The sequence below is a fragment of the Talpa occidentalis genome, unplaced genomic scaffold (assembly GCF_014898055.3).
Source record: "Talpa occidentalis isolate TD23 unplaced genomic scaffold, MPIMG_talOcc4v2.1 talOcc4.16, whole genome shotgun sequence".
Taxonomy (NCBI): Eukaryota; Metazoa; Chordata; class Mammalia; order Eulipotyphla; family Talpidae; genus Talpa; species Talpa occidentalis.
Genome location: NW_023601653.1, coordinates 23013802 through 23041182, shown reverse-complemented (window position 1 = coordinate 23041182; position 27381 = coordinate 23013802). Strand labels below are relative to the sequence as shown.

Here is a 27381-nt window from a genome sequence, read left to right as displayed (position 1 = left end):
GTTTTCTTCCTAAATAATGCTTTGAAGTGCCAAACCTATGGGCACTCAATAAATATTAAATATTTAACAGCAACTAGTAAAATGAAATTATGGTAATATATTTTGCAATGAAATCACCATAAGATGAAGTAAAACAACTTTTAGCACTAGACCTGAAAGCTAAGCAGATTTAGACAGCTATAGTTGGATAAGTGAATGAACTCTAAGAAGACTCCAGACACTAACATGACTGTGGTCAGAAAGGTTAATAAGAGGTCACAAAGATTAAAAAAAAAGTCAATTTGACAACAGAAACTGCCCCTCTGAATTTCATATCTATTCTATTCTTCTAATATCCAAAATGTAAATGAAGATATATTACTAAACTGCTCTTTTAACTGCCCGATGTCCAAATATGGAGTGACTATATACATTACTTAATGGTATTAACTTAATTTGAAAGAACAGAAAATATCTTCCCTGAAGTTATGCACCTGTTTTTTCTATGTGCCCTCTTTTGCACAGTCTGAGATTTTCAGAGGATCCAATTGTAATAAAATAAATAAATAAAGAATGTTAATCACTTTTCCTCTGGCATTCATAAGTCATTGAATTGTAAAACTCTGAGTCACTCAGGAGTGCATGCAGTGTCTAAGAACACACTTCTGTAGATTTAAATTAGAGCTGAGAGTTACTGGGGGAGAAACCAGGCTGGGAGCAAGCTTACTTAAGTGAGTGGAAGGAAAAATGTTCCATAAAGGAGAGAAAAGGCCTGTCAAATGGAGGAATCCATAGGGAAACCTTTTTTTAAGCTCCTGTTCGTCAATTTTATAGAGTCATGAAAAAAGAAGTACTTAAAAGTACTCTTTGAGGACTCTATTCTCCTTTTTTTTTTTTTTTTTTTTTTTTTTTGCTTTTTATAATCCCTCTGAGGATAAGAAAAAATGCACTTAAAGTTACCATTGGGTGACTCAATCCTTCCTCTCCCTCTTCTTAATTCCTCTAACAGTCTTTCAAATGCTCCAAAGAAATTAGAACACATTTAACAAGTGCTCTCAGGAAGCTCAGTCACCATTTCCTCTCCCAAGCCTGTGATTAACCCACTGATGGGTCCACAAACTCTGTGTTCCAGTCCAAAAACAGCAGCAGGTACACCATGCTCCAGGTCAAATATACCTGCTATTCTACCCATTCTAATAGGTATTTTTAAAGTGGAAAAATACTACCACCAGGATAAATTTCAGAGACTCTCCACACAATAATAAAATATTTTAAAGCATGAAAAGCCTTAATATCATAATTTTTAAAATTCTTTAATTTTCAGGAATTCTTTGTAATTACTACTGTGTTTTGTCCTACAACTCCATTCACATGTTGACACAAACTAGCCCCTTACAATACACATCTTTAATTTTCAGGAACCAGGCACAGACATAGAAGTCATACCTTCTTATTCTAATATAAATAAGTATAATAAGATAAATTTCAGTTTAGGATAAGACTTTCTCCATCTTCATTAGTTCAGTTAGTATTCATAAGTTTGTCAGCTTTTAACATTTTACTTTGCTAAATAGTTTCACGTACTTCTATAGATATACTGAGGTTTTTCACTTCAAAGAACAAAGTTGAATAATAAATTTTATGGTATGTATATTTAACAAAAACTGCAGCACTTACTTTAATAAAAGTCTTCAGAATTCAAAAACAAAGCTCTATAAGATCAACAAAATACACTGATAAAATATTCTCAAAAAGAAGTCCTTTGAAGTTTCTTTAAATACTTTTGTCATCTATATATTTATTTACCATAAACAAATGTGACACCAAAATTAACAGCATTTGAAACAAAGTTTGTATTTGAGGATATATGGAGAAGATATCATGCTTGTGTAAAAAAAGATTAAAAACCTACAGAAATCAGAGTTTCCAAAGTCTGTATTTCCCTTCATTATGTGTTGCAGCTACAAAAGAAAATCCTCAAGAGAATTAATATGAACTTATGATAATGCAGCCTGCAGCACGGTTTTGTTTTGGTTTTGCCTGTTTTTGCTGACAATGCATTCAAACTCTACCTTACTAATCTTTAGTAAAGGAACCAGATTATTTCACCTATAAACATGCAGTAATAAAGTGTCAGTCTTCAGTCAATACTGACTACTTAACATCTTTCTCTTTTTTACAGGTTTGGATCCCCAGCTCATTAGATCATTACCTGATAAATAGGAGAGGGTAATGAATTGAGAAAATAACTACGTACCTTCAGAGAAAACCTGCCCGATAACAATAATCCATTAGAAAACTGGCAATATCCTCTGATCTATTGCCCGCAAAGCTATGACTTGATGGAGAGTTTCATTCCCTGGGCTCAGTTCTCCAGAAGAAAATCAGCACAATTTAAATATTTCTTGGAATGTGACAGCTCTCTAGATCCCCGGTTGCATTCTGTTCCCCAGGGATGGCAATCTGGTGTTCCTGTGTGCATAGAGCAGTGAAGATGAATTGAAAACGCTTGAGATAAATTAGGAATGGCTAAGTTAAAATTGTCTCTGCTCCAGACTCTCTCATCTGCAGTCTGTAAGCCTGTTTTTCTGTGAAAAAGCTAGATGGCAGGCTGCCTCAGTAAGTTCTTCTTAAGCGACACAGAGCATTTTCAATGAAGAAAAATTCTCCCATTATCTAAGCTAATGTGACTGGTGCTAAATCCAGTTTTTAAAGTGTCTACTGGCATGAAATTCATTTTCACTATTGCTTTCTTTCAAACTACAGTCTAGAATCCATACTATTATGCTATATACATTTCTATCAGAGAGAAACATTTCAAGTTTTCAGCTAACAGAATAAATTGTACCTCTTTTTTTTGCAGTTTTAGCATTCACTTATATGTAGGAAATTTCCTCTTTAGGCACAAAAGCAATTTTATAATATGTAGGTTTTGTTTTTAATTACAGGATTCAATATTAATGATTGCAATTTTTTACAATCACTTATTTTAATGCAGTTCCATGCAGAAGTGCTAATTTTAAGTTATTTAAAATACAAAAGTTACTTAAAAATAGAAAAAGGAATATCAAATTTCATATGTAACCACAGAAGTAAATATTGACATTCCATATCCTCCTAAAAGAATGTTCCAAATGAAATCAAACTTTACAAATTATTACAAATAAAAACAAATTATTTTTGAATGCTGTTTATGCTGAATAATACATTGTGATATGATAAAATCCTCTCAATTAGGAAAATTTTCAGAATTTTAATAAGTCTTAATAGTACACTTTATTTGGTGTATTGACACGACACAAAACACAGGTTAGCAACACTTTCAGGTATTTTTATTTACTTGGATTTTTTCATATGAAGAAATTCTTATATTATGAGGACATTTAAAACATTTAAATCCATAAGTACATGTACATTTTAAAAATGCTAGCTAGGTCCTCCCTGGTAGTGCAAGGGGTACATCTCAGCACTATGATGCTATCGCTGCCACTGCAGCACCAGGTCCATCCCTGGCCAGGGAGGTAATCCACATGGTGCAGCAGACCTCTGCTGTCTTGCCTGCTGCTCCCTCAGCAGTATATTTCAGTAAATCTCCCTGTTCCTCTCCCCACTCTGTCTCTGGTGAATCCTCTCACCCACCTGTATCTCTGGCCTACACCCCAGCTCTTATATGCATAAATAAATAAATCCTTTTTTAAAATGCTGGCTGGCTAAAAAAACCCCAATCTTATCTTTCCACACCTTTCACATGGCCTTCTACATTATTATGGCTGAATATTGATGTTTAAATGATGTTATTTCCACAATAGCAATGGGATTATTTTGTGAGTAAAGCAAATGCAATGTAATCACTTGGGAGTCAACAGAAAAAGTAAGTCAATATTCTTGTTTTCCTCCATCTACCCACTAATGGTGTCTAGTCATCTTACTCCTGGTGTAGAGGGAAATGAAATAGGAGAGACAAAACTACACAGCAAATGTCTCCGGTTCCTGCCCCTCCACAGAAGTGGTAATGTGTGACCATTGTTGGGAAAGAAACATTGGCAAGAAGGGACTTTAGCACTCCTAGCAAATCATCAAAGACAATGAGAGAAAAAGGATAGTAGTGGAAGATGGAAAGAAGGCCAATTGATGGACAATTTCATTTGCATATTCTCTTCAACAAACATGATGCAAAAATTAAGTTATAAAAGGGATTCTATTTGATTGGCATTGTATATAGCAATTAGATATACACAGAATTTTTTTTTAATTTTCACTGTTAAATTCATGCTTTCTGTAAGCTTATTATAAAAGATCTTTTTTCAAGTTATAATTTCAACCAAAATAATAAAAGGCCTAATATACTGTAAAAATAACCTTATCATTCAAAATTTATTTTATTAGAAATGATCACAAAAGAGAATTATTTCTTTAGCCACTATATATGTGACTTTTGAAATAATTTACTTTTCTTTTAGTTTGATTTTATAATAGCAGTAACATTTCATATATGTGGCATATTTTATAGTAAAATCAATTCAACATTTATAAATTTTTAAATTTTAATACTTACCCTTAAAATGTTATTAGGGTGACTGATTTTGCAACATAGAGGGTTGTTGCCACTTATGAAATTAAGAAATAATAAATATAGACATAGCATATTTCTTATGTATAAAATACATAAGTCTAGAAGACAGGAAATACTTATATGAGCTTTAATAAAAACTAAGTTATATAGAACATCTTTCTAAACCTTCACTATTGCATGAAGATAAATACAGACTTGTACTAAAGCATATAATAAATATTTAAATAGAAATAGAATATAGAATATTTAATAGAATAGAATATTTAATAGAATAGAATATTTAAATAAAACCTAACCAAAGAAGTGAAAGATTTAAATGCTGAAAACAAAACCAAAACATTACTGAAAAAAATTAAAGACATAAGTTAATGGAAATACATATGTTGCACATAGATTGGAATACTTAAAATTGCTAGAAGGTCTATACTACCCACAACAATCTACACATCATCAATGCAACCCCTATCAAAATCCCAGAAGTGATTTTTACAGAAATAGAAAAATTCATGCTAAAGCTCACATAGATTCTCAAGTCATCTCAAGGAAGTCTAAAAAACCTAAAACTCAAAATTGTAGATCTCTACTTTCTGATTTCAAAATGTAATAAAAATCCAGTTATCAAAACAGTGTGGCATGGGCATAAAGACAGACAGACAGAACAATGGAAGGGCAGAGAGCATAGAAATAAAAACCTACATAAATACTCAAATGATTTTGATAAGTGTGCAATGATCATTCAATGGTGAAAAGATAGTCTTTCCAACAATTGACATTGGGAGAATTGGATGTCTATAACCAAAATAAAGAAGGTAAACACTTACACCATAAACAAAAATCACCTCAAAATGTATTGAAGATCTAAATGTTAAAAGCTAACACTGTAAGACTGTTGCAATAACACATAGGGGAAAACCACATGATATTGAGTTTAACCATGATTCTTGGATGAGGCACCAAAAACATAACCAATAATATAAAATAAATTGTACGTCATCAAAATTAGAAATGGCTGTGCATCAAACAACAACAGAATGAAAAAGCAACTCACAGAGCAGTAGAAAATAATTAAAAGTAATGTATTTGCTAAGGGGGTAATATTTAGAATATATAAAGAGTTCCTACTACTCAACAACAACACCAAAAAAACCCACAAATGACCCAATTTAGAAATAGGCAAAGGAACTGAATAGATATTTCTCTAAAGAAGATATAGAAATGGTCACTAAGGACATCCTAAGATGTTCAACATCACTAATCATATGGAAATTCAAATCAAAACCACAACTGAGATAGCATCTCACACTCATTAGGAAAACTACCATCAGGAAATAAAAATTAAAAAAATATAACAAGTGCTAAAATATGTGGACAGATTCAAACACACACATTGCTAATGGGCATGCAAAACTGGGGAATCTACAGGAGATATAGAATGGTAGATCCTCAAAAAAAATTTTAAATAGAATTACCAAACAAGCAACTTTTCTTCTGCATATACACACAAAAGTACTGAAAGGGACTCAAACATATGTATGTGTTCAAAGCAACATTATTCACAATAGCCAAACAGAGGAGGAATAGAAGAAATTATATAAGGACAAATGAATAAACAAAATGTAAAATAGATAAGCAATGAAGAATTATTATTCAGAATTTAAAAGGTAATTCTGATACATTCTACATTATGAATGAACCTTGAAGACATTATGCTAAGTGAAATAGACTGAGCACAAAAAGACAAATACTGTAATATACAGGGTTCTTAAAGTAGTCAAACTCATAAAGACAGAGTAGACTGTTGGTCAGGGACTGAGGGATAGGAGAAATGGGGAATTAATATTTAATGGGTATGCAGTTTCAATTTAGGAAGATGAAAAATATCTGAAGATGAATAGTGGTGCTATTACATGATTATGCGATTGTATTAATATCACTGAAATGTACACTTAAAAATAGTTAAAACAGGGCTTCCCCTGGTGGCTCAGCAGTTGAGCGCTGGGCTGCGAGGCTGCTCGCAGCCTCTGCAGCGTTGGTTCACTCCCCGGCCACCGGCAAGGGTCCCACAAAATAAATAAATAAATAAATAAATAAATAATAAGTAAGTAAGTAAATAAATAAATGTTAAAATAGGACCTCCCCTAGTGGCGTGGGTGGTTAAGCACAGCACTGTGAGGCTGTTGCAGCCTCTGCAGGGCTGGTTCCATCCCAGCCTGCCGGTTAGGGTCCCACACTGCGCCGCAGACCTCTCCTGTTGAGCCCGCTGCTCCCCTCAGCAGTGTATTTCATCAGTCTGCCTGCTCTGTTCCCCACTCTGTCTCTGGTGAATCCTCTCACCCTCTAGTGAATCTGGCCTGTACCCTGGTTCTTGTATAAATAAATAAATAAATCTTTAAAAAAATAGTTAAAACAGTACATTTTAGGTTATGTATATTTTAGTACCAAAAAATATGCCCAAAAGTCAATATTAAGTCATTGCCGATCTGTGAAAAAAGTGTCAAAGAGGTGAAAATTTCTAAGCATTTTCATAAGTGTGAGATAAGTTAAAATTAAAAGCCTGACTGTACATGCTGATTTCTGCTTGACATAGTAAGTGATCTGAAAAAAAGTCATGATTTTAAGTTAGGATAGCTCTCAATATTATTTATTACTATTTCACCTTAAAATAATTATTGGGTGAAGAATATAGATATCTAACTTCAAACACAAATTTTATTTCTTATTTTATTTCATATTCATTATAAAAAAATTTGAATACAAGTTTTGAAGAAAAAAATAAGATGCACAAATTCCATCATAGTGAAAACCTTAAGGATATATCCCTCTCTTCAATCTCTCATTAATGTGTATATATATATATATATCATACACATATATCATATATATGTGTATATATATCATACATAGATATATTCTGGGGAAGACAGTTTCAATTTACAGGATGGAAAATAGAACTGGTTACACAACAATAAGAATATACTCAGGGCCTCCCTGTGGCACAAGAGGTGAAGCACTGCACTATGAAGCAATCCATAGCCTCTGCAGCACGAGTTCAATCCCTGGCCAACAGGGAGCAACCCACATGGTGCAGCTGACCTCTCCTGACTCACCTGCTGCTCCCCTCAGCAGTGTACTTCGGTCAATCTGCCTGTTCTGTTCCTCATTCTGTCTCTGGTGAATCCTCTCACCCCCCCACACCTCTGGCCTGTACCCCAACTCTTGTAGGCATAAATAAATAAAATCTTTAAAAAAAGAATATACTTAACATTACTGAAATGTACACATACATGTAATTAATATAGCAAATTTATATTTGCATTTAATCAAAATTTAGAATTCAAAATTATAAAATAAACATATTTTAAAATGCTTTCAGTGGAAAATTACTTTCAAGTGCCATTGTAAATTATGAGAACATATTCAATATGAGTAAATGATGAACTTGGAACTCATATCGATAATTATAAATTAAAATCTATGTGAAAGAGATTTTACTCAGTTATGTCCTAAAATAAATTAAAAACAGTTTTACCAAATAAAATGTAGTTACCTTTTTGTTTGATAATTACAATAAAAATTGGCAGCATTTCATGCTACACCTGTATCACAGAGCATAAATACAAATAGCGGGCACATTCAAGAATCCTGAAATATTAATACACCAAAGATTCCTTCAATAGATTCAGTGATAGAAACCTCACAAGCATCTTAAGGCAAAAGACATGTGAGATATCTTAAATTTCTTTCAACATATCAACCATGATGTTGAAAAAAGGTAATATTAGTAAACTATGTTTTGCATTTCCAAAATGAACATTTTTCTTATTTCTTCTTTATATTCAAATGCAAAAGATAAGTTTCCCAATCCAGTTATAATTCCATGAATTATTATTGATTTCCATGAATTATTATTGATTTCCATGAAAACAGAACACTTATAAATGAATGGGGGGAACTAATGCTAATCCAATTAGAAAGGACATCTTTGATTCAAGAAATTGATTTTATTACAAACAATAAATGGTTTTGCCAGAAAGCATAATTTTTAAAAAATCTCAAGCTACTTAAAAGCATTTGCTAATTAATGATAAGTAGTGTATGAGCTAGAGAAACAAAACTTAAGAGAGCCATTGAACACCATTGCCAGAATAATCCTCTTTTTGCATGTACACAAGCTACTAAAGCACTGCATAAAAAATAAATGGTAAACTTCTTCAATTAAACTAAATATAGATAGAAAATTGTGGCAACAAATTTTGAATCCAAATGATATATTGTTGCTTCTGGCTTTCAGAAGTGTTGTCACTACATATGTCATCTGTGAATATTTTGATACATTTCTGGGTGCAAATAAAGCCATTTAAATAGTTTATATATCAACAAGGCTTATGTTAGATGTACGCTTTTAAGGCAGTTAGGAAAGATATTGAACAATATTTTTAACTCTAGAGTGACAATTACAGCAAATACATCAATTTTTTTTGTGAAAACACTAAATTATGATCCATGTTTTTTGTAGATCAAAAAGTATTTGAGCCAATTTTCAAAGTTAAAAATACAAATGTACTAAAGAAAACTACCACTTTAAGAGAACAAAATAATGCAATTTTAAATAAAAGAATGCCAAGGCCATATTCAAATCTAAAGGACACACTTGGAATAATTCCCTGTTATTGCACAGGGCAAGAATAGGCAATTTTATTTCTCTATATCAAGTGGAAAAATGTTTCTCTGCCAATAGCCAACTTTATTGGATCTCCTCAGATTGGTAAGAAAACTGAGTGTGATAATCTTGAAAACAACATATTCCTCTCTATTACCAAACTACTGAATGAAGAGCGCCTGACAATCATTTCCTAATAGTTTATATATATATATATTTTTTTTTTTTGTTTGTTTGTTTGTTTGTTTGTTTTTATACCTTTAAACTCCACTAAACTATAGAGGTGATTTTTTTGGGGGGGTTGGTTAAATTTACATAAATTTACAATTGTGAAGTGTCTTGAGAGATCATGCATTTCAATCCCCTTTTCTTTATTTTCTCACTTGTCTTCCCCAAAATCAGTTACAGAAGACCTAGAATCACCATTTTCAGTGTGGTTCTCCTGTGATATCATTCTATACCTTCATCTATGAAAAAAGCTGGGAAATACCAATATTTTTTACATAGTACTCTCCAGACACACAAAACACTTTAATATATTAAATCACTAGATTAGGCACTCCAGGTAATAAAATAATGAAGAAAAATACTAACTATTCCTGTAGGATTTTAGACACAATTCGATAGGAAAGCTTTAAAAAATCAATTAAATGAGAAAAAATTATACACAAGGCAAATGTGATACAACATACAACATAAAGAGTCATAAACAGTGCAATTAAGAATTCAGCACATGGATATGGTAGGCACTAAATATATTATGGAGCAGCAAATTTGGTAAGAAAATAAGTACTACATAATGAGAGCTGACTACATGCTACTTAAAGAGCAAGGTCAGACCTATTCACAGCACTAATAGAGCGAAGAAGCATTGTGTATTAGGGGAATCTCATTCAATCTCTTGAAAATAATCATGCAACATACACAAGGAACATAGAAGTCATTAAAATGCTTCCATTTCTCTAGCATATTTTCCAAATTCAAGGAATATGAATACTATAATCAGGCTTGAATAATATATTGGGTGTTTAGAAAGCCAATCAAAAGTTCTTAAAAGCAAAGAGCTAATCACTGAGAAATTGTGTAAGTAGATATGCCAATAATCACAGAGAACATAGTGCAGTTTACACATTATGTACTTTAAATCTTAGTTGTTTTAATGAAATATGTCAAATCAGGAAATGCCAAGTTAATTTCAAAAGTCCTAAAATAAAAAAAAAGAATGAGTATCAAACAAGATTTTTTGCTCTCCAGGTAGGCTTAAACATCAGTTAGTATTGTGCATTTTAACTATGAATGTAGACTAAGCATCATTCTGAAAGTATTAATATGCTATGGAAATTTTAATTATCTCAGCCATTTCAAATTAAGTTTCACTAGTAACATACACAGAAACAATTGTTAGTGGAAATTTTCTAAAACATCCTAATTAGCATGCTTTTAAGTAATACTTGATCCTAATATAAAGTAAATAATTGATGCAATCATAATAAGAATCACGAATGAAACCTACACTCTAAAATCCTCTTGCAGAAATCTATAGCATATGTATACAGTTTAATTCACTAATGTGTGCAAAATACCCTCCAAATATTAAAACTACAAAATTGGTTTCATAATTTTATTAAAGATATAAGAAACTCTGTTCAAATAACTTTTATGTTTTAGAATGGTTTTATATTTAGAGAAAAAATATATTTTACAGTTCCTTTGTATCCCCTCAACTAATTACTCCATTATTAAAAGTTTACATGAGTATGGCCTACTCATCACACTAAGGAACAAATATTGATGCATTATCATTAATTAAATTCTATAGCTTATTCAGATTTCTTTAGTTTTTGCCTACTGTTCTTTTCCTATTTTCAGATCCCATCAAGGACAGCACATTGCATATATTATTTATGTCTCTTAGGCTCCTCTTGATTGTGACAGTTTCTCACTTTCTCTGTTTCTGATGACTTTGACAGTTTTCATGAGTATGGTCAGGTATATTTTCTACAATGTCCCTTACTTGGGATTTGTCTGATATTTTGCCCATGATTGACCTTGGCTTATTGACTTCATGAGAAAGATCATAGTGGTAAAATGCCATTTTCCCCCTATCAAGAATGCATAAGAAAAGCATGAGTTATCACTGTTGATATTAACCTTGATCACTGACAAGGAAGTGTTGGTCTGTTTCTTCACTACAACATTGTTTTGAAAAAAATCCTGTCATACTGTACTATTTGGAATGAATTGGTATGCACAGCTTGCATTTAGGGAAGGAAGGGGGAATTAGCCTTCATTTCCATGGGGGAAGAGTTATCTACATAAGTTTTATACTTAAAATTTATACATAAAAATGTATAACTTTCAATTGATTTCTTTAATCAATTATATCAGTATGAACTGTTTTCTTTGTATGTAAAAATCTAATAAAGACCATTCTACCGCAAGTAAAAATGAAAATTCACTATAACACCTAAAGCAAATGGGAAGAGATAATTATATTCAAATAGAATTGCAGCATCTGTTTGTGTCTTGCTATATTCTACACACATAAAAAGTGCACTGTGGGTCTGTTAGCACCCTCATGGGGTTTAAGTGGGATATATAGCCTAGTGCCTTGAAGTACTCATATTTTGGGAGTTCCAAACTGAGGAGTAATTACTAATTTCAATGAAATAATAGTTTTACACAAAAGAAAACAAATTCAAATAAACCAAAATGAAGAATCTGGTTTAAAATTGAAGGAAGAGTTTCTAAGTGGGAAGAAGATGGGCTAGTCTACTGTAATTTCTTCTTTCCTGCTTGCCACCTCTAACTCAAATATATGTGAGATTTAAAGGAGTTAAAAAGGAGTAAACAGTAACTAATCCTCACTCATCTTCACACTCTTTCTGAAACAGCTGCAACATAATCTTTAAATCCTTGACATTACTTGATGATGCAGTTTAATTAGCACACCACTCAGCACTGAATATTAGAGGTTTTTCATCTCATATCTCATACCACTTTTCAAATCACATCTCTGAATACACTAATTTTAAATAACAATTCATTAGGGATAATGCTTATCATTTACATCAAAAATATTATTATTTTAGAGTATATTAAAGTTTTTTGAAATCTCAATCTCATAAAAATTTGGTATTTTTCTGTTCAAAATCAGATTTTTCATCAAAAAATTAACACATACTTTTGATAAAACGTAAGTAAGGACATCAAGTTTGCTTTCATGACTATCATTTTAGATATATAAAGAAATGGTCACAGGTCACAGGATCAGAAAACTTCCCGAAAAGTTTTAACATCACATTCCAGAAATACTATTTATAATAAGTGTTAGATTTTGTATTATATAGAACCTCACAAAAGGGAATAACTATAAATATGTATTTGTATTTGTGGTAATGCATATATATGTATATATTTTAAAATCATACTCTTTTTCACTTATTTGTAAACAATCTTAAAGACATGGAACTTTTCACAAAGAGGAAAAAATTGTCCCAAAAATGTTTATTTTGTGTATGAACTTGCATATTCTCATTTCAGGAAAGCAGTCTCAAGAATCATAAACAACTGAAAAAATATAACATTTAGATGGGAAAAGTACTATGTCCAATTTATTTACAAATGACTATACTACATGTAATAAAATTTGATTTAAATACTTAGTTCTCAGAATCAAATATTCATAGTCTGTATTCATATAAGCTTTTAAAGGGTAATTAGCTATACTATTATCTAATTAGAAATTTAAAGATATTCCATTTCATAATATATTTGAATGCAGAGCAGCCAAATGAACCCTCATTAAATCGAAGAATGATCAAAGTATTTTAGGTTCCGGACATAGTGAAGTGAACATGGAATTAATTACTTCTTCAAATAAAATCCCAAAGGATCTATAAAAACACTCTAAATATCTTCTTTTTCTCCATTATCCACTTAAAACTTGGAAAATGTTTCACATTTAGTTGTATAGTACCAAGTCATAAGCTACTTTGGAATTCAACATGATAAGCAGTTGTTACTTAGAAGGATTTAATTAACTTTAATATGATTTATTAGTTGATAAGCTATGAAAGTAATATATATCACTTCCTAAGTTCCAAAGAAGGTCATTTTCAAGTCTACATTTCTTTGTCCTTTAAAAAGTTTAATAATAACATCGACAATATAATTAACACTAACAGTTATGGCTAATATTTACTGACACTGCCTTTATGACAAACATAGCTTAAACTCTACATATATCATAAAACATATGATATACCACCTTTACAGGTTATGATATGAGGCAAGAGGAAATCTGACCAAGGTCACAAAGTTTGTTAGTCACAAAACAGCACTCAAACTCAGGCAGCCTATTCTGGAGTCTTAGACTTTATTATATTCTATGGCATCTGAACAAAATCTCAGCTTTTGAAATTGAAACTCATACATACTATCTCCTCAATGTTCAAAAATAAATGCTTTTGTGGAGGACAAGAAAACTTATAACTAATGGGGCCATCACTATAGCAACATAAGAGACTCTCACCAATCATAACCATCTACTACATGCCTAGTCTCAGATAAGAAAATGCTTTCTGAGGAATTGTATTATCAGTATTTAATAGAAAAATCATCTTTTCCATTTTTATAGGCTTGAACTGCAGAATCCTTTATGCTTCACATAATTTTGACTATTATTCAACACAATATTGTGAAAATTTATATCATGATGACTTCTTAAAAGTAATAAAGCCAATCTAAGTAAAAAAATCAGGAACAAAATGTTACCTTACCCTATGGTCAGTCTACTACCTGCTTTTTCCATGTGGCAAATCTGCAAGAGTATTCTCTACCTCATATTCATCATCACAATTAGTCACAATTTATGGTTCATTTCAGCCTAGAAATTTTTAAGTCACCAATTACAAGGAATAGGTGGAAAAACATCACACATGATTTCACTTCAGTGTGGAATACAGAGAAACCAAACAAAGAGTCAGACAAAGACAAACCTGAAAATCTACCATATATCTGAGGCATCTAGGAGAGAAGGAGGAGGGGAGAGGATTGGTGCATGGAAGGAGCAAGAGCCCAGGGGACTATGATGGTGGACTATGGATGCTTTGTTGGTGGGAGAAATTCAGTGACCACAACTGAGGGGAGAAATCATATATGATCCAAAAATTAACAATTTCTTACATTGTTATGATGTAACAAAAAGGTGTTTCATTTAAAAATAAATGAATTTTAAAAAATAACTAACTCAATAAATGTTTAAACCCAAGGGACACGGAGATAGAAGGCCTAATGTAATGTGACTTCAAATCATTGCCTTGGAAGTTAGCAATATTAGTGATCACAAAATTAATAAAAAAATCACATTGATCACAACACTGATGAGAATATTCAAACTGGTGATTCTTACTATAACTTCATCAATAATCCAACAATTTTCCAAAATAATCTCAACTGAGTTAAAGCACATTGGGTGAGGATTGTTTGCATGTGTGTGTGTACTTGCAATTAGAATCCAAATAAATATCAAGAAAAAAAATCCAAGAATCAAATCTTTATAATATAGTGATGATTTTTAAAACACAAAATCTACAACTGTTCTTACTACATCCAGGAACTTAACTCACAAAATTTTAACTAGTCAAATTTAGAAAGAACTTCTGAGACTATTTATTCAAGATTCAACATATGTTATATGGTGAATAATCTATTTTGGTACATTAAAACTGACATAATCTCAGAGATTTTACCAAAATCATATGTCTGCCTGTAGAATAAAGCGAGGATATTATCCCAAGGTAAGAAAAGTACTATACAAAGAGAAGGCAGTGTTTTTTTTTGTTGTTGTTTGTTTGTTTGTTTGTTTGTTTGTTTGTTTGTTTGTTTTTTAAAGATTTATTTAATTTATACAAGAGCCAGGGTACAGGCCAGAGTTGCGGGAGGGTGAACAGAGTGTTCACGTAATTTAAAGATAAAGCCATGCTGTGGGTGCCTCTTTCTTTTAGATGCAAAAAATACATATAGTACAAATGCTGAAATATAGCTTTCCCTAATTTAACTGCCAGAAGATACCAAGTAGAAGAACATTTTCCTATTTTTTTCTATTCTACTTCACTTTAAATTTTGATATATCAATAAGCCATAGATTCTTGCTGCCCGTTTACCTTGCTATTTTTAAGATAGTCCTTGCTATTTCCTTTCTGTTGTGGTTGTTATTTTAACTTGACATTGTATTATAATATTGCCCTAATTTCCATATATCTCCATATTTATTTTTTATTGTTATTAAAGTACCATTGTTCTACATCCTTCTAGTATTTTAAATTAAAGGATTTTCCCCCATATTAAAAAAATAAAAATTAATTTGAATTTTTTTATCAGGCGTAGTTACTGTAGCTCTTCCACCACCAAATCACCCATAGTCTCCATCACAGCCCATTGGGCTCCTCCCCCTTCTCATGCCCTCCTTTCTCCCTCTGTTTCTGAACATCGCAAATCTATGTTCATCTTTCAAGGGCTGGTCTTGCTACTTTCAATTTCATTTCATGTCCCTCTTGTATTCTTTTTGGAATAGCTCTAACTAAAAACTTTAATTATTACATATCATTATTTATTTGATGTCTCCCTATGTAGAAAAGAGTAAAATTCTTTCCATCAATACTTCAGAATATTTCATATATAGTAGATATACACAACAGTATTGTGAAGGAATGAACAGATTCAGTTTAATATATTCATTCATTTGTGAAAAATTATGGAAGTACTTACTAACATACACTAGATTATTAAGCTTTGACTGAAAAATGTGACCAACAAAAGTAGCCCTGATATGGTCTTAATATAGGCAGGACACCATGGACAGCTGAACATTTTCTCCCCACTAACTTAGATAACTGTTTTCTTCCTATGTTAATGGGAATGTAATGCAGATACACAACAAACATATTAAACTTTTTTTAGACTGAATGCTTGAGTTCCCTGTGGTTCAAGTAAAGAAGCAATTCAGATCTTTAAAACAAATTCAATCCATGCTGTTAGTTTGTGCCAAGGGTTAAAGTGAATTTTCAAGACAGATGACTGATTAATTAACTTTGGGAAACACACTATTTTTCAGAAAAACAATTATTTTAACAAGTTTGTTTTTATCACTAAAGTCAAGTTTCACTACTATTCTTTGAAAAGCTAATTGAATGAGTCAATAACAATCTAATCATGATTAAAATAAATTTAAGTCGAATTAATATTATGACTTGGAAATTATAGTGTTCAGTGTTAATCAATTCTATATGTGTGACCAATGAGTTCATTCTATTATTTCAAAAAATAAGAACTAGTTTAGTTGTATTCTAGAATTAGAGATTGAGGAACAAATATTTTCCCTAAATTCTGTAGAAATTGTGACCCTACATTTTGCTAAAATAGTTGCAGAAAAATGCCTGAAATAATCCTAATATTAGATTCTTTGTAAATAGCATCTGTTTTCTGCCTAGACACCCTTAAAATGTTCTGCATATTTTAGTAAAAGGAAAAAAGTCATGTATACATATTGATCCTGTTTTCATTAATTTGCCTGTAAAATGAAACACTACATTTATAGTTAAAAATGAATGAAACACAGGTATGTAATCAAATGAGTTATAAGAAAATGTGTGCCATAGAAGAGAACCACGCTGAGATTTACTTTTTGATATTCTAATCATACAAAATAACATAAGCCAACTACAAAATAAATTCCAACTAAAATGTAATGAGGAAAAATAGTATTTCACTGTCTCTTAGTGTTTCTTTCTGAAATGAGTATCTTTAAGTAGCATACTAAGTAGACTTTCAGAAAATTTATGATATTCTTTCACAGCTATCCTTCACAAGGAAGAAATCAGAGAAGAAAATTAGTACCTTTCTGACCTCTTTCTCTTGATCTACATTATTTCTATTTCCTCTTTATGAAAAAGTTGGAGTTTTAAAGGAGGTACTTATTAGCTGGTGCTAAGTGTGGCCAAAAGGTCAAAGAAGATATTTCTCTTCTTTCTCTACTTGGAGTCATGTTTTTTCTTCACTTCTTTTATACCCATCAATGTCCCTCTACTGTAACAAGTGATTCTATTATTTCCTCAGAAATTTTCTGGAAGTGCAATCAGAGTATGAGATCAAATTGGGTCTTTAAAATCCAGGTGCTTTTCTTTCTACAAAGCAGGCCATCTAACATTGCTATTTATCTATTTTAATACCTCACAAAGGAGTAATCTTGTAGTTTGCTGATGAACTTTTCATTGACACACAATTCATTAAGGCTTAATTTAAGAGAAAAAAATACTTTGGCCATAGCACACACAAATAAAAATATTGATTTATTTATAGCACTATATATATCTGCTCAGCTATAAAAGTCCAGCTGTTGTGATTCATTATTCATTGATAGTAGAATTCTTGCTCTTTAGAAATGTAAATGAGATCACATGAATTACAGATCTGGAGCAAGTTTTATACACCTGGATTACTAAATTCAGTAAAAATGAACAGATATTAACCCTGAAGTAGATTTTAAAGAAGCAGTTTATTAAATCACTCGTTCTTTTGTTCTTAGATTACATAATAAAGGATCATGATTAATTAAGAAAGTGTACTCCCTTAGAAATAAAGTTAAACTAAAATTGAGAAATTAGTTTCGTCTCGTGGTTCTTTGGCTCATTGTGTGAAATTTGTTTCCTCCTATAACCTGCATAGACCCCCTTGATGGATCTCTTGTCACCACACTCAACATGTTCACTTCCTTGTCATTCTTTCATTTAAACACTTCTTTAACATAGGGCCTCCCTGGTGGAGCAGGGGTTAAAGACAGAGCGCTATCAAGCTATCAGCAGCCACTGCAGCAAAAGTGCGATCACCAGCCAGGGAGCTATCCCACATGATGCAGCAGACCTCTCCTGTCTCTCTTGCTGCTCCCCTCAGCAGTGTATTTCAGCAGATCTGCCAGTTCTGCTCCCCACTCTCTCTGGTGAATCCTCTCACCTCACCCCTGGCTTATACCCCAGTTCTTATACGCATAAATAAATAAATCTTTAAAAAAAAAAACACTTCCAGAAAATATAGGTAAAGCACTACAAGACATGCACCGCAATAACATCTTTATAGACACATCACCCAAAGCAAAGAAAGTCAAGGAAAAGATAAACACCTGGGATTACATCAAACTGAAAAGCTTCTGCACAGCAAAAGAGACATTAACCAAGAGAGACACCCCACTGATTGGAAAAAAATCTTTGCACTCCAGTCAACTGATAAGGGACTGATCACAAAGATAAAAAAAGAACTCACATGGCTCAACAAAAACAAAATAAACAATCCAGTCAAGAAATGGGCAGAAGAAATTAAAAGACATTTCTCCAAAGAAGAAATGCAAATGGCCAACAGGCATATGAAAAAATGTTCAACATCCCTTATCATCAGGGAAATGCAAATTAAAGCCACACTGAGATACCACCTTATACCAGTAAGAATGGCACATATCAAAAAAACAAGCAACAACAAATGTTGGCGAGGATATGGAAAAAACGGAACTCTCCTATGCTGTTGGTGGAAGTGCAAATGGGTCCAACCACTATGCAAAGCTGTCTGGAGGTTCCTCAGTCCACTAAAAATGGAGCTACCAGATGACCTGGCAATTCCACTCCTAGGGATCTATCTACCCAAAGGACACAAAAACATTGATTCAAAAGAAAATCTGTACACCTATGTTTATTGCAGCACTATTTACAATAGATAAAACCTGGAAACAACCCAAATACCCAAAAATAGATGACTGATCAAGAAGATGTGGCATATATACACAATGGAATATTATTCAGCAATCAAAAAAGATAATCTCATGCCATTCACAGCAACATGGATGGAGCTAGAAGGAATTATGCTCAGTGAAATAAGCCAGAAGGAAAAATAAAAATATCAGATGGTTTCAATTATAGCAGGAATATAGGGGAACCAAATAAGACATCAGAATAATAAATAATAACAGTACAAAACACAACAAAGCAAAAATGGACTATTATTAATCAGAGACATCCTGCAGGGGAGGGATCAGAGGCAGGGAGGGAGGAGCACAGGGGACTGAGGTCATGGTGCACGGGTGCATTAGTGAAGGAAACTCTATGGGGACTACACCTGAGGGGGTTGGGGGAAGCAAACATTGTTTAAAAATGAACAATGATGTAAAAAATAAAAAAAAATAATAAAAAAATTAAAACAATAAACATTTCTTTAACAAATACCAGCCCATTATAGTCAAAAAGCTGTTCTCGGCAGTGGGGAGAAAAGGAGAGGGTAAGAAAAAAAGACTAAAAGCTCAATTGTGTTTCTAAGTTCTCAGAAATTAAATAGAGGGAAAATAAAAAACAGAGAAATGTGAAGGGAAAAATAGAAACACAAAAATAAGGAAAAATAATCTAAGAGCTCTGGAAGACTTTGAGAAGGAAGTACTTTCTAATGTCCTGTAAAATCAAGATTGGGGTCTGCAGAACTGAAGCTACCACAATTCCTGAGGCATGGAGGTAAGAAAGACAATCGTTCATGCATAGAACTAAATTAAGCACATTAACCTAAGGTATATAAAACCTCAACTTATCTAAAAATTTAACTTTCCCCTTATATGCCCAGACTACTAAGACATTGAAATATCAATTTGGATTCAAACAGTTAGGAAGTATGTTACATTTTCAACTACAACTAAAGAAGTTTATCTTGTGTAATTTCATTTTTTAGTAAATCCTTATAATAATAGGTGAGTAAAGAATAAGTCAAATATAATATGCAGAAACTCCTTGATTTACTGAAATAATATCACTGACAATCATTGTGAAAAAGCAACATTAATTTATCTATCAGATAATCGTTTTCTTTCACATATAATCTATTTGGAAGCTATAATATTGAATAAGATTATTAAAATATTCCATTTTCACAGTATTTTTTCCAAGAAATGGCTCCTTGTTTAGTTTCTTATAAGTGAGAGTGGCAAACACCCAAATTTGTAATTTAACTTTAATTTTCTCTGGCAATAAGACATAGATTAAAGACTGATTTGAAGCAGTATAGTAGTTAAGAACAAAGTCAATAATAAAAAAAAAGAAAACAGAGTGAACAAGAGTCAAAAATGTGTTGGTTCCACTTAGGCAAATATCAAGACTTCATCTTACTGTGTTTCAATATGTCACTGGACATAGAAAGGAAAGGAAAATATGTTAAGTGAATACTTCTATTCAATTATTGGTATAACTAAGAATGAGCAGTACTGATTGAGCTGTTGGTAAATGAATTATGATTATGCTATGTGAAATACACCAGAAGGAGAAAAATAAATATTAGATGGTTTCACTTACACATGGTAAACAGACAAACAAAACAAAGGATTAGACAAAACCAAACCAAACATAAACACTTGAATTCTGGCTATAAAATGAAGAATATCCAACAGGAAAGAAAGGAAAGCAAAAATAAACAAATATGATTACATCAAATTTAAAAGCTTTTGCACAGCAATAAACTATCATTAATACAAAAAGACACACTACTGATGGGAGAAAATATATAGACAGTACACATTCAATAAGGGGCTACTATCCCAGATCTACAAATAACCAACCAAAAGAAAACAACCAAGTCAAAAAATGGGCAGAACTGCAAAACAGTCACTTCTCCAAAGAAGACATACAAATGACCAACAGGCACAACAAAAAAAACCCAAATGCTCATCATCACTTGTCAGATAGGAAATGCAGATCAAAGCCACAATGATATACCACCTCATACCTATAACAGAGTTCATATCAACAATGACCAGAAACACGTGTTAGCAAGGTATAGAGTAAAAGGAACCCACATAAACTGTTGATGGGAATTTAGTCTGCCCCTATCCCTGCAGCAAACAAGTTTTTCAACATATTAAAAATAGATCATAGATCTCCCATATGATCCAGCAATGGCACTATTCCCAAAGAATGCAAACATACTAATTCAAAGGGATATATGACTCCTGTGTTCATTGTAGCACTACTTGCAATAGCCAAGTTGTGGGAGCAGCCTAAGTACCCAAGATAAATGAGGATTAAGATCTGCTATCATGCTGTATGTATACATATGTATATACATACATAGACATACATGTGTATATAGATGATGAAATACTATTAAGCTATTTAAAAAGATGGACTCTTGCCATTTGCAACAACATGAACTGAACTGGGGGGATTATGCTAAATATAAGCCAGAAGGAAAAAAAAAACTGGATTGGTTTGCTTATATGTGGAATATAGAGAAACAAATCAAAGGAACAGATTAAACTAAACCAAAACAAACCCTAGAAATCAGACTGTAGAATTGAAGCTGCCAGAGAGGAAGGGGAAAATAAAAGTTGGGGAGGGGGTGAATGGATGATGCTGGAGGACTACAGGTGCCTTGGTGTAGGAGTGGGTGATGACATTCTTCTGAAGAGGTGTAAACCTAAACCTCTGAATCATAAATGATACTATATACCAACTTTACCTCAATAACAAAGAACATAATTAAAAAAATAATAAAACACAAAACAAATGATAAAAATAAAAGGTCATACCAGTGGAGCATTTCAGTTGTTACCCAAATTGAACACTTTATGTTTTGAACATAATAAAGTGGACTTACTGGAAGTTATCAAAAGTAATTTAAATCCGATATTATAGCAGAATATTGATTCATGAATCATTTTAACCATCAATAGTTAGCAGTAAATTAGATCCAGAATTGGATCTAGTCTTTTATTCAAACTCACACACTTTTCTCTTTCATTGTGGTCATCATGGTGCTAAGAGGGATATGCGTCTGTGTGTGGTCTTCCGGTCAGGTTATTAGAAGTTTCTCCATGTCTGACATAGGCCCTTCTCAAAATTTGTGTTAGTGTCAGTGCTTTCAGTGAAGGAGAGCCTTTAACAGCTTCTCTCACTTTGTTTTTGTTCTTCAGGATGGTAGCAACCTTGGAAATAGGACCCAGCAAACTAGCCAGCAATAACAGTGATTCACCACTTTCACAGCCATTAATCAACTTTAATTTCCTTCCAGGTCAATCAGTCAATGTGGCCTCTTACTGGCTATATTAGCATGGATTGTGGACATTTAGGAACCACAATTAGCAAGACAACATGAGATTAAAGCAACTACAGGGGAAAATATTATCAGAGGTGGTAAATATGAGATGAGGCTGCTTCCTGCATGAAACTTTGCATATTATGATGACAGGTAATAGGAAATTTTGTAACACCATCCTTAAGGAGGCCTCCCTTGACCAAAACATCAATATGCACAGCGTGACAGTATACAGATACAGATAAATAACTTTTTTACATCATGATTAGGTTTACCAATGCTTTCAGACCAATTTTACTGATGACAAAAAGCTATAGGTCCTCATTGAAGTATACTGAAGTTGAAGGAATTATTCTCAAATGAGATGCAAAGTTGTAAGAATTAGTATGTTATTTGTTTCTGAGGAGAAATAAATCCAAATAATAACATTGTCTTCTGGGAGACTGCCTCAAATTACAGATAGTTAGATATTGAAAATGCAAAGTAGTCTGTATTTTTAACAGTATTTCCAGTGCTTTACACTTAATTATTTATACAAGTTGATCAGACATGTCAATATTGAAGATGGTTAAGATGAAATAAAGGAGTTAATTTTGAGCTCTTATTCTATTTCCCAGAAAAAGATATGAAACAACTGTACATGATTAAGGTTATGACATTGTTATAATTGTGGCCAATTTGCATGATGCTAGGTGTTAAGGCAAAAAGTCAAATTTATCTGAAATTCTTACTTGTTCCTTGAGGTCATTATCCTTTAAACCTAAACAGAATTCACTCCTTTAGAAAGGCTTTCTCATTGTGACATATTTTGAAATTTGTTAAAAAAAAATAATAATCCTTTCAAGACTCACCTCATCAATTTTCAATCCTGTAGAATGAAACACTTCTAAAAACTTAGAGCATTTATTGCAAAGCTGTGTGTACAGGAAAGACAAATCTTGAAAGTAAATTCAACCTGTGAAGTTCTGGGTGATACAAAGGAAAATGTGAGCACAGGACCATCAACTTAGATCACTTTATGCCGTATGTCTTTTCTGATTAATCTTTTATTTGGAGATGAAATTTGAGATGCAAATATTAATAAAGCACAAAAGGATTTGCAGTCAGATTAAGACTTGAATCATGTGCAGTGAAAGACCAAGCTTTGAAATTAATTCTTGAGGATTAGCTTACAGATATATTGGACAAGGCTGTTAACTTTACAACAAGAAGATGTAAGAAACTGAATATTTGTGCAGAAAAAAACAACTTTAGAAGGAAAAAGCTAAAATAAAAAACAGTGATGTAATGTGAAGATATAATATCAAAGAATGTCTGAATGCTTTAATTCTTTTTATTAGCAATTGAACAATTATCCTAAATCAATGGATTTAATGAAGTCAGTAACAATAACATATTTGATTTTTCTATGAAGAAAAATTAAAACTTATTTTTATCTAGTGTGATAAGTTACGTGAAGATATTTTCAGACTACAGAAACACTGAAATCTTATGTCAATCTTGATAGGTTTTAAAAATCTAACTTTTCAAAGACATCTTATTATAATGCTAGAGTTAGACCTGAAGAAATAAAGACATGGACATTATGAGAACATCTGAATTGCATCGTGAAATGTATTTTTTTATTAAACTCTGCCTAGCTAATTAATGTATTTTAAAATACCCCTTATGGATAACTGTCACATCAAATAAAATTAACTTTCTAAATTAAAAAAATATATGAAAATAATTTTCTCAATAATAAATGAAGGTAAATTGAACAACTTGGCTAAATTCTTTATTAAACACTAATGTGTGAAGAAATAGGTTTTGGCAAAGTCATTGACAATTTTGCAGAAATTAAAACACAAAACTAAAATGCAGTATCGGCAACTACCTTGATTAGCTAATATATAGATATAAACTGCTGGTGCTTTTTACTGTTTATAAAAACTCAGACTTTTAAAATGTGTTTTAATCATCTCCTCTGCTTTCTTTTCTTTGATTGTATTTTATCTTTTAATATGCTATACTATTTACTGACCTACATAGAAGTAAAAAATTCAATATAAGGAAAAAAAATGACTGCTTTTCTTTTACTGGGTATTATTACCTGATTTCATGATTACTGCTGAAAATAATCTTATCATTTAATTAATTGGTTATTAAAAGAGGTTGGTTGTGGCAGTCAAATACACTAGTATGCTGCTACCTTTGAATCATTAAGATAATTAAACTTGCTCCAATTTGCCTTTCATTAGGCAACATTTAACCCTAGCCTAGACACAATATATTATGGTTTTGACCAGTGAAACTTTTATATTGGACACAACTTATTTACTCCTTGAAACTCCTCTGGTCACAACAACCAGATCCCTGCAAGCTTTTGCCAGTGTAATCTCAAGGCCTTGCTCAAGTTGTGTGTCTTGCAATAATGCCTATCCTGGATCTTCTCTGCGATTCATACATTCAGTCTGACAGTCTGTAAGTCAGACTGTCTTAGTAACCTAGAAGTATAAGGAATTATTGTCAGGAACAATCTGTGCTAATGAAGGTGCAGGACAAATATCCCCTTATTTTATGTCTGGGTGGACAATTCTATGGTGCATTTCATAATTGTCCTCAGAAGGTCCCAGTGGTAATCAGTAGCACTTGCCTAGAATAAACCATATCAAGACACATCCTTGCACTGACTTTTCTTCCCTGCACTGTATTCTACTTTCTACCTGGTATCACATTCTGAGATGGACTAGCCTCAGCTACGACCAGTCTCAGGTTCTTTTTTCAGGATGAACCTTGAGCTTGTAAGCTTGAATGCATCACGTTGGCTGTGTCTTTCCTTAGATATTAAATCACATTAATTTATCAGACATATTTCACGAAGGAACAGAGTTTCCCTACTTGTGTCTCTACCTAGAACAAATGTTCACCTTGAAACTCACAATATGTTTTATAATAATCTTTATAGTCATCTACTTTAAAGTCTGTGTTTATTTTCTCTGATAATACAGTGCCACCATCACAAATATGTAAATAGTTTGTCCTTAATTGCTACTGTTTTGGTTCTTAGTCTGTTGCCTTATGGGTTCACATCTCCACTGGATCACAGCTCCCCAGTTTGCTTTTACCACTGATATCTATGTATTTTAGATGTTTTTGCATTTTTTTACCACAATCAAATCCCGATACAAGTTTGAAAAACCAAAGTGAATGACAGAGATGAATTGCCATCTTGATTATGGAGATGGGTAAAATAGGAGGACACTGCACGGGTGTGTTTTATTAATGGGTTTCCTAGTTATACTCTCAGTGCAAACCTCTAATTGAAAAGCTGAGCTGAAAACCAAAATGCAAGAACAAGAAGCCCACCAAACCGTAAGAACAGTTGCCCATTTACTTCAGGAAAAAGTAATAATTTAAATTTATACCAACTATCATCTATGTTAGCTATTACACGTGAGAAATGGAGGACTGCTGGTTACAGAGTTCTATTTTTGTCATAGGCCACAAAAAGTTTTTCAAATATGAAAGTTTATTTTTAAGAAAAGATTTTATTTTCTAGACAACGTGTTTGAGAATGATAGGCTTGGGGAATTCTTATTGGAACATAAAATGACTTTTGTTTTCTCAAGTGGTTTCTCTCTTATTGCTTCTCTTGAACTCCATCCTAATCTTTATGACCTCCTTTGCTTATAAATCACTGCTTGTCTACAGGGATTTATGCAACTTTAAACTTTGGAAAAATTGGATCTATACAAAAAGAGAAAAGAGGGAAAAAAAGAAAAATAAGACCATGGGGAGAAATATGAATTAACCCCCATATGACTGCAAATTGTGACTAATTGTAATCATCTTCTTTAAAATACTATTCAATCAAGTATTTTCTGTAAAGGACCAAATATGTTTATGCATTTAGAAGACCAGAAATAATGACTGGAATTGCTTTTCTCCTGTTCTGCAATAAAGATTTTTCTAATTTTATTTAATTAACCATATCCTCCATATCTATCTTTATAGCAGATCATGTTCAGCTAGTATTTTTTTCTGTATGTTTAAGATTTATGCCTTGTTTATTTCTCTTACATATATATTTCTAAACTTAAATCGGTCATTTCCACACACCATGATAATATCTGTTATTTCCCCATCGGTGTGTGTTTATGTGTGTGTTTGTATTTATATATGTATTTAACACCCTTTTCTACCACTGACTTCAAGATGTAACACAGGTCTAATAAAAATGAATAGAACACTCTCTACCACCATTCCAGATTTACATAGGAATAATACAGAATTTGTGATCATGGTATCTCCCCTGCCAGGTAAGTATTGGAATAATACAGAATTTGACTAAAGATCTTTTGATTTTGATAGACCAAAATGAACTATATCTTCATAGCATAATCAACATATTATCATTTCATTAACTTTACACTTACTCTTGCTATTCTAGAAAAACCTTGCTCAGATGATAAAATAACATTTTATCATTTCAGGAACTTCTAAAAATATTGTGATAAGCATAGATTGATACATTTGAATAGGTATACTCAGTCTGGAAGTTTTTTAATCAAATATTTAACCTTGTCCCATCCACCAGTCTTTAACTATATCATGAATCAGTCCTAATCCAGCTCTCACTTGAAATACATACATTAAAATACACCCCACCACAAACCTCATAAAGATGCCAATCATCCCTACCTCCTTTCTGAAATACTGTTAAGCCATCTGTAAGTAATTGGTCCCTTTTACCATGCTTGTTAACACATTGTTTTGATGGAATTCTGTAATTTGAATACTTCAAGATGACTGAATTAGAATTATGTTTATGTAAATTTCTTCTGACTTTTATCCTAAAGGGGCTAATGTTTACATTATTCTGCTATTTGGAGAGAATGTGCCACAAGTTTTTTGCCTTTCTCTGTCTTCTGAGAACATGCATGAGCAGTTTTTTTGTTCCATATTATCTTTATTTGTAAGTTAAACAATCTTGGAAGTTAGAGTGTGTCTTCCAGAGCAAAGGACCTATTGCTTTACTGTTTACATAATAATGAGAATGTCTCTCTCCAGGGCA

At 32.3% G+C, this 27381-nt stretch overlaps 1 protein-coding gene across 3 annotated transcripts in view; it reads right to left on the bottom strand.

The window, feature by feature from the left end:
- MGAT4C (MGAT4 family member C) overlaps positions 1–27381 on the bottom strand; it is a 607576-nt gene that overhangs the window by 533273 nt on the left and 46922 nt on the right. Inside the window, exon 2 of one of the 3 annotated variants that reach the window (XM_054696163.1) lies at positions 2237–2451. The exons of the other annotated variants lie outside the window; for them this stretch is intronic. The gene's annotated coding sequence lies outside the window, so the exon portion shown is untranslated. The remainder of the gene's footprint in view (positions 1–2236; positions 2452–27381) is intronic. 3 annotated transcript variants of the gene reach the window in all.